The sequence below is a fragment of the Pteropus vampyrus genome, unplaced genomic scaffold (assembly GCF_000151845.1).
Source record: "Pteropus vampyrus isolate Shadow unplaced genomic scaffold, Pvam_2.0 Scaffold35, whole genome shotgun sequence".
NCBI classification, from domain to species: domain Eukaryota; kingdom Metazoa; phylum Chordata; class Mammalia; order Chiroptera; family Pteropodidae; genus Pteropus; species Pteropus vampyrus.
Genome location: NW_011888816.1, coordinates 3,200,002 through 3,209,086, shown reverse-complemented (window position 1 = coordinate 3,209,086; position 9,085 = coordinate 3,200,002). Strand labels below are relative to the sequence as shown.

General features: G+C 44.9%; 1 protein-coding gene across 1 annotated transcript in view; it reads left to right on the top strand.

The window, feature by feature from the left end:
* Positions 1-9,085, top strand: part of TRAK1 (trafficking kinesin protein 1) — a 123,442-nt gene that overhangs the window by 35,088 nt on the left and 79,269 nt on the right. Inside the window, exon 2 of the mRNA XM_023529069.1 lies at positions 1,517-1,711. The gene's annotated coding sequence lies outside the window, so the exon portion shown is untranslated. The remainder of the gene's footprint in view (positions 1-1,516; positions 1,712-9,085) is intronic.

Below are 9,085 nucleotides of genomic sequence, written 5' to 3'. Positions count from 1 at the left end.
ACCTTCCTGCTTCTCCCTCTCCCCTCCCCGCTCCCCTCTGGTATTCTTTCATTCTTCATGGGGGTAGAGAAGTCGTGTGAGTCCAGTTCTTGTCCTGGGTACTTTTGCCCTGCTGCCATGTTTGCAATTTAACTAAAAGGCCTGCTGGCTTTCGTGTGCTTCATATGGATCGGATCACTGCTACAGTGTTGTCGCACAGGCCCTAAGCACGGTCCGGGCCAGGAACGCGAAGGGTTCGGTGGTGGATTTGAGGACAACCGTGTATGGAACGTGATGATGCGAGATGTCGCGTGTGACGAAGTGACGAATGTGAGGTGTTTGCCATCTCCCAGGGGAGATGAGTCAGATGCTAAAATACCTAGAAGACAGAACTGAGTAACGGCCGTGATGGAAGTCCTGACAACATGCTATGGGAATGCGGTCACCCTTTGGTATCCGAGGGGGTTTGGTCCTAGGACCACCTCAGATACCAAAATTCGCAGATGCTCAAGTCCCTCATATAAGATAGCACAGTAAATTGTATATAAGCTGCACGCATCCTCCTGTATGCTTCAAGTCATCTCTAGACTACTTAGAATACCTGATACTGTGGATATCGTTGTTATCCTGTATTGTTTAGGAAATAATAACAGAGAAAAAACGTCTGTACTAGTTCTGTACAGATGCAGCCAGCGTAGGCCTAACTGCACAATACATGTCAGCCGTACTGTAACTTTTTTTTCCAAATATTTTTGATCCATGGTTGGTTGAATTCGTGGATGCAGAACCTGTGGATACAGAGGGCAGACCGTATAGAGGCGGAAAGACATATTAATTCTGCTTGGAGCAGAATTAAACACCAGTATGTCCGGGGAGACGCGGTATTAATCTGTGCCTTGATGGCGGGGCATCTGCTGCTGTAATGGTTGGAAGCCCCATGAGAACACAAGCTTTGCAAAAGCGGGACCAGGGCTGTTGTGTTTACCATTGCATCACCTGTGTCTCTGGTACTCAAGATATATTTGGATGGATGGATGGATGGATGGATGGATGGATGGATGGATGGATGGGAGGAATTATAGGTGGATAAACAGATGAATGAATAAATTAAAGCACAATCCTACATGGAAGGGACAGCTTGACTGGTAAAATGGTGGCAAAAAGAAATTAGGCATATTGATGAAATTATAATTGGTTTGGCTTAAGTGTAGGATGATTGAGAGAGAATGGCCAGAGAAAGGTTTGGACAGAAAGACTTAGCCCAGATGGTGAAAGTAGAGGAACTTTGGTGTCACTTCCCAGGAAGCGGACAGCTGAAACAGCAAGAACTATTTCAGGTAGGTCTTGGCAGCAAGCATGCAGAATAGAATAGAATAGGATTTAGATGGGAAAAAGAGCCTTGATATGGCCTCATCTGGTCTCAACATGCTGGAGGTAAATACATGAAGACACCTGCTATGGGCACAGGGTCCCTTACTAGCAGCAGCAAGGACATAAGCAGATCTGGGGTCTTATTTCTCCGTCTTCTTTTCTCTAGACGTGTGCAACAGCACTGATCTTCCGGAAGTCGAGATCATCAGCCTGCTGGAGGAGCAGCTGCCTCATTATAAGTTAAGAGCCGACACCATCTACGGTTATGACCACGACGACTGGCTCCACACACCCCTCCTTTCTCCAGATGCCAACATTGACCTCACGACCGAGCAAATTGAAGAGACCCTGAAGTACTTCCGTAAGTCGTCTCTGACGATGGCAGTGTGTGGCGATGGCACTGTGATGACCAGTCCTTAGCCGTGACCTCAAATGAGATCATGTACAGGTTACCAAGGCTCGTGGCCTCCCGTCCATGGAAGATGCTCAAAGAAACGTGGCTGTGAGGCTTAGCCACATACGAGGCCTGCATGTTAAGTGTTCTGATTAGAAGTCTGAGAGTAGTGGGGAACAGGTACACATTTCCATGCGAACCAGCTTTGTCTTACTTGTACAGAAGAATTTGAAAAGGCTCCCATTTTCTCTCTATACCAGAAGTACCATGTGAGGTCTTCAGAAACTCCTGTTGGGAAAGAGTTTGTCTGCATTTAAACGGAAGGTATTGGGAACAAGGTGGCCGCTCAGTATTTCTCTGACATAGCCAGACGTGTGTGCTAAGGCTGAGGATTTCTGTGTGAAAGCCCACTAAGCCGGTTATTCAGGAGACTCCGAATGCCCCTGCAGTGGCAAACCATACATGTCCGAGGGCCGCAGAGCTGAGATCTGGCAGGGCCAGCAGGACACAGGGCGGTTTTTGCGTTTACAGTGTGTTTGTGATGACAAGGGCGTGAAACCTGATTTTGTAGATGTGATTTTTTAAAAATTCATACTAATGATGTTTCTGAGGTTCGTTCAAGAGGTGCCTTTGTAGACAAATTTTAGAAGTTCATGGCAGCCCTGTGAGATGGGTAGGACAGACCACTTCTCTTTTGTTTTGACACCTCTGGCTTTAAAAGTCAAGTTAACTTGAGGCTGGTCTAAATTAGTGATGTCACTTTCAAAATGATGTCATTTACATATCTGTGTATCATTGTGTCACCTTAAAAAAGTACAACAATCCTGCTTTTACTTGGAGATGACTTGGTTTGAAACCAGTTTATAATGCATCTGTAGAGTTTTCTGTAATTATTTTCTCTACAGATTAATCTCCAATTTTCTTGAATTCGTGAAATCAGTTATAATAAATAAGTCAGAAGTGCAAGTTTCTTCTTTAGAGTGTATCTGAGGCTGTTTTCACATTTTCCCTAGTAGGTATTAATTAGAAAGGAATTTTTTTTAAATTGACCTGTATTTTTATACCTAACACAAACCATATAGTCTGTTGTGAACGCTAGAGATAATCAGTTTTCATAGGAATAAAAATAGAATAATCCACACCAAGGCAAATATGAAGCATGCTAGATTTGTACTAAGGTTCAAGTTGAAGCTTTAGAACTTCTGGTGTGTCTCGTAGCGTACAGGAAGTTCTCTGCAAGTGACTTTTGTTTATTCTCGATATCTGAATTGCCAAGGACCAGTGTGAACTGTGTGGAAAACCATGTCCAGAGTAGGAACCTCGGTAGGCTCCATATCTGGTTCTTTCAGACTGCTTCACGGTAGAATTCACAACGGAACCATTTTTCTGGAAATTTCTATTTGTTCCTTGCTCTTCCTTATGATTCTGCAGGGCCCCTCATGGCCATTTCTGCTACTAGAGGCTCCCGGGTCCCTTCTCATATACACACCGATTAATCACTTATGTTCACAGTGTGATTGGAACACCATTCAGGGGCCGTATTTCACTCTTTTCAGAGAACTTTTATATGAATTGCCTCATTTTATCCCCTGTAAAATGTCTACAGTTTGGGCAGAGCTGGTTTTATTAAAGAAACAGAAGTGTGGGGGGTGCACAGTATTTATCCCATGGCACCAATCTACAGCTTCTAAAATCCTTGAGCAGTAGACATGAACAGATATTATGTCTCGCTTGTTTGTTTTGCTCTCACTTATATATATTGAAGAGAAAAAAAATTCTCATGGCTTTGGCAGTGGATAACACAATTTGTAATAAAACCGGAAGAACCAAAATAAACATTGAGCAGAGATTCTCAAAGTTCTCAGAGCCTGATTGCCTCCAAGTCTTACCGTAATTCCATGTTTTCCTCTGTGGTGCCTGTGCTTAGAGCAAAGTCGATATTTGCTAAATAGCGATTAAATGAGTGATCAGGTGTTAACTCTTAAATATGGCACCCTCTAGAGCAGGGCTTTCAAACTGAGGTTCCGGGACCCCCTAAGGGTTTGGAGAGAGAAATGGGGGATTCTACGAACTTGTACAAGAAAAAAAAAAGTGTGTCTTTATTTTCATTAACTTCTAACTGAAATGCAGCATTTCTTTTTATTGTGAACATAGAAAACAAATCACAGTGGTATTAGCAGGACCTGTGACTTCGTCACCAGTAGAAATCGTAGATATTTTCATATCATGATTGAAATATCACCTTCAGTCAACATTGCTTTGAAATCACATTCGTTATTAAATGTGCGATAGATTTGTTACATAAGGCATTGATAAAGAAGCACATATATGTCACAAACTTCTAAGTTTTAGTAACCACATTATATAATACAGTTGGTTTCTTTTATAGTTCTTTGTACTTTATTTTATGTCTTCTTAAAGGACTTTGAACCTTGCCAAACTGGCCGAGGGGTCAGTAGAAGGCACGGGTTAGGAGCCCTGCTCTGTATGTGGTTTCATTTGTTTGTTTACATGTGCGTAACCCTAGAGATGCTGTGACTCAACGCTGTGCCTCACTGGTGTGTTCAATTGTTGTGAGGTGTTTGAGAAGACAGTATAACCCCTCATTCGTTTTAGATTTATTTTCTGAATCAACTAAGGCAGTGGTTCTCTATTGTGAGTGGGAGTGGGGATTAGCAGTGTTCCAGGGTGTTCTGATATGCCCCCATAGGAGGACCAATGGATGAACGGGTCATCCATACTGTTTATACAGAGATCAGAGCTGGGGTAGTACTCAACTCCCATTCCTACGTGTCACCCCCCAGAGTGGAGAAACGACGCTTTGCCCCTCACCTGGCTTGCTGACAAGTGGCAAGACAGCTCTGGGCATCCCCCTTTACCAAATGGTAGAATGAGCATTTCAGAAAAATTTCAACACTTTCATCATCAGGTGGATAAGTCTGAGACACACAGAAAATGAAAATGACCCACAAAGCAAATGTACCCATAAAGATGGGCCAGTTAGGATTAAACGGTTCAACAGGAAGGAAAAATCAGCAGCATCTATTGCTTACTCTGTGCTAGGTGCTGTTTTTAATGCTTCACGCACCTGTTGCTTACTCTGTGCTAGGTGCTGTTTTTAATGCTTCAGGCATCTCTCGTTTAATTTTGACAGTGACTTCTGATTTAAATAGTCTCGTTATCCTCATTCTACAGATGACACTGAGACTCAGGAAATTAAGCTTGCCCAAAGTCACATAGCTAGCAAGATGGGATGCTGAGTTTCAAACCTAGGTTGTCTGGTTTGACTCCGTATCTTAACCACTCTCTCAAAGTAGCCAAATGAGGGGGAAAAAATCTAGTTTAAGAATAAAGCTCATTTGGTAAAAACGGGAGGAAAAAAACACCCTTGGGTTCAGAATATGTCAATAACTTATTTTTTTATATAACACAAGTCCAACATGTTCAAAATTCTTTTTTTCTTTTTTTCTTTTCCTCAAAGCCACTGTCTCAAGTAAAACTCAGCCTGGTGTAGCTTAATTTCTTTCCTGTGATTTTTGCCTCCAGCCCATTGTCTGTAGGTCTCAGGTGAAGATGACTACAGACCTTTCTAGTCACGTAACACTCAGCAGACACCAGGCATGGAGGTTGCTGTGTTGGTGCGCAGGTAGCTCTGGCTCCTTCTGGTTCTTCCTTTCCAGGGGCCAGCCTGTGTAACTGTTCAGTTAAGCAGCACCGGTCAGAAAAAGAAAGCTCTGCGTATCTCAGGTGCATAGGACCTGCTGCACGCTTCACCTCTGAGTCTACCTGAAATGATCTTTTTCTTAAGAAGAGATTACGAAGCAGATAAGAGTTTTGAGACATCATTGCCTTGTTTGCTTTTACCATAATACATCAGCCAAGTATTTATAGGGTGCCTGGTGTGTACCTGTTATCTTTCGTGAACTTGGTTTGTTTGAATTCCAGCTGAGATTCTCTGGCTGAGGCAGTAAAACCATCTGGCTGACTGATTTGCTTTCATGGCCTAACTAGGGACTTTGCACTGGGTTTGGTCAATGCAGGAAGCTCTCGAGACCTTCGTCTGGGAATCTGCATATTAACCAGCTCCTTCTACCATGTTCATTTTTAAAAATTTAAACAAAAAATTTAAAGCCCATGAATCAAGTCCAACCATAATCGTGCGAATGGGGCGTCAGAGGCCTGGGGTGAAGCGGCCGTCCTAGCTCGTGCAGGTGGCTTGCACGAGGCCAGGGAGTGTGTGTAGGGCTCCCCGCTCCTGCCCCCAGCACTCTACAGTTGCGCCTGTGGGGTGGAGGCTGCGGTAGAACCCCACTTCCGCCCTTGGTCATTCACGCGTGTGTGCAGTCTCAGGTGTCATGAGGTCTGAATGAGCCTGAGTGCTACAGTTTACTCACACAGAACTTGTCACAGGAGAGGGGACTCTGCCAGGGCAAGGCACGAGGACACAGAGCATCGGGCATGGGGGTCTAACGCGTGCAAGTGCGGGCGGAACCCCACCCTCCCCGCGTGCTTCTACCTGACGTCCCTTCCTCTCCTCGTCCTACGTGTCCCCGGAGCAGAGTTGACATCGTGACCACTCCCTTCTGGAAGCTCGCCCCGCTCGCTCCTGGATTTCCCTCCTGTCTCTCTGGCTGGTCCTTCCAGCCTCTTTCACCAGTATTTCCTCCTCTTCTTCTTCTTCTGAGTTTCTTAATCAACCCTGATGCACCCAGAGAGCTTTTAAAAATATACCGTCCCCAGGCCCCACCCTGCGAAGTAGTCATTTGAAGCCTGTCATTCCTGTCTGCAGTGTCTGTGACACGCTGCTCTGTTGGCGCCCAGCCTGTGTCTCTCCGTATACTCTCTTCCCAAAGCTTAGGTACCAGCCACATGCTGGCGACCCCCACGTGCACGTCCGCCCCTGACCTCCCCTCCGCCTTCTAGGCTCATATCCCAGTCATGTTCACTGCCAAAAGTGGGTTTTTTTTCCTTCTGTACACATTCGTCTTGATAAATGTGACACGGTTTACCCCATTTCCATATCCTCCTGGCCCTCGGTCTGCCCTGTTAATTCTGCCTCTGGGTATATCCCAGATCCCTTCTCTGACCCTGCTGCCACCACCTTGGACGAAGACCCTGCCGTCTCGTTGCTGGGCTGCCCTGACTGCTCGCTCGCGTCCACTTCTCTTCCAGTCTCTTTCAACTCTCAGTCGCCCGGCTGGTCTTTCCTCGCGACCCAGTTGGGTGATGCTGCTCCTGGGCTTCCCTTTGCTCTTTAGATAAAATGCAGGGTCTTCAAGGACCTGTGACCCGGCTCTTGGTTCTCTCTGTACCCAGCCTTGTTCCACCTCCCCCTTCCCCCTGCAAGAACCTTGAACACACCAAACTTGCCTAATGGAGGGTCCTTCTGGCCCCCGCTCCCTTCCTTCCTGTTCTTTGGTTCTCAACACAAGCGTCCCATCCTTAGAGAAACCTTCCAAACCACCCCATCTGTAGTTTCCCCCCAACTCCTATGACCAAACAATGACAACGATTCACCTGTTATGGAGCGCTTCCTGTTTGGCAGGCGTGTGCTAAATGCTTCACCTTCATGAGCGTACTAGGGTACATATACTAGATTTGAAGTACGTGAAGAAGTTCATTTTGGAAAATAATATAGTTTTCAAGATTTTGCTTATTTTTGTTAATGTTCCCGGATATTCTCCTTTTACTGGTGATCTTCATCCCAGTATCAAAGTGGTGTTTCTTCCTCCAAACACCATCTCTTTGATTCACCCGGTGGATCAAGGAATTATATAGCAGCTTTCGAGATCTACTGCCTGAGGAGGACCAGGCTATTTCTGCAACCTGGGAAGACACTGAGAAGACATTGATGCAATTCTGTAAAGATTACAACACCTATGACTGCATCAAGAGCCTTGCTTGGGCTTGGGGTGATGTCATCAAGGCGAGTATGCATGGCATCTGGAAGAACACACTCAGGAGGTCCATCCGTGGCTTCAATGGATTTGCCAAGGATGAGGAGGTTGCAAAAATCAACAAGGCTGTGATTGAGATGGCAAACAACTCTAATCTGGATGTGGGTAGGGGTGACACTGAGGAGCTCCTGGAGGTGGTTCCTGAGGAACTGACTAGGGAGGAATTGTTGGAACTGAAACAGGAATGTATGGCTGAAGAAGAGGCAACTGCAGAAGAAGAACCCGCAAAAAAATTCACAGTGGAGGGTTTAGCAGAAGCTTTGGCAGACCAAGAGCCTCCTTCAAAAGTTTGAAAACCATTAGGTTTCATGAACACAGAGGAATGTTCATTTCTGTTCATTATCTGCTTACAAGCAAATCTAGGATGAAATTAAGAAACCAAACCAAGCAAATCACCAAGGACATATTTCTGAAAAGAGTGACATCTCCTTAAGAAGAGGCCCAGGCAGGTCCTTCAGGGGGTGTTCCAGAAGAAGACATTGTTGTCCTCGGCGATGACAGCTCCGTGGGCGTTACTGACCCTCAAGGCCTTCCAGTGAGGTAGGACGTGCAGGTGAGGGACAGTGATACTGATGATCCTGACCCCATGTAGTCCTAGGCTAATGGTGTGTTTGTGTCTTAGTTTTCCACAAAAAGAGTTCAAATATCTTTTTAAATTTGTACCTTCTCTATGTTTAGATATGTTTAGATACACAAATACCATTGTGTTACAGTTGCCTACAGTGTTCAGTGCAGGAGCATGCTGTATGAGTTTGTAGCCTCGGAGCTGTAGGCCACACCATGTATCCTGGGTGTGTTGCACACGAGACCATCCAGGTTTGTGTGAGCGCACTGTGTGATGTTCACGCGATGATGAAATCGCCTAACGACACGTTTCTCAGAAGGTGTCCCCGTCGTTACCGACGTGTGCATGTAGTGAAGGTATTCTCTTCTGAGTGGTTCTTAGGGAAGAAAAGTAGTCGGAGACCCAGTCCTGAGTCGGGGAGCCACGCCTCCATCACCTACCAACTACACACGTGGCCTCGGGCAAGTCACATAGCTGCTTTGGGACTCAGATTTATGATCTGGACCATTAGCATTAAGCACCCTGTGAGCCTCTGAAATATGTCTTCGAGAGCTTTTCACTCCCTGATCAAAAGTGTCCTACGATGGAATTCTTTTCTTGTTTTGTTTGTTTGTTTTATGGCAGTTCCTTTTTTGTGTGTTTTTCTGTATTATATAATAGAAACCAAGAGACTTGGAACTTTAATTTTCAGTTTTAAAAAATTGTTAAAAAAATAAAACCAGCTTTGTAAACTAGAAAAATAAAATTGTGTTTGGTTTTTTTAAGTGAAAATATTATTTTATTGTCTTTAGATGATAATTCTAGGAAAAGTTTGGAAGA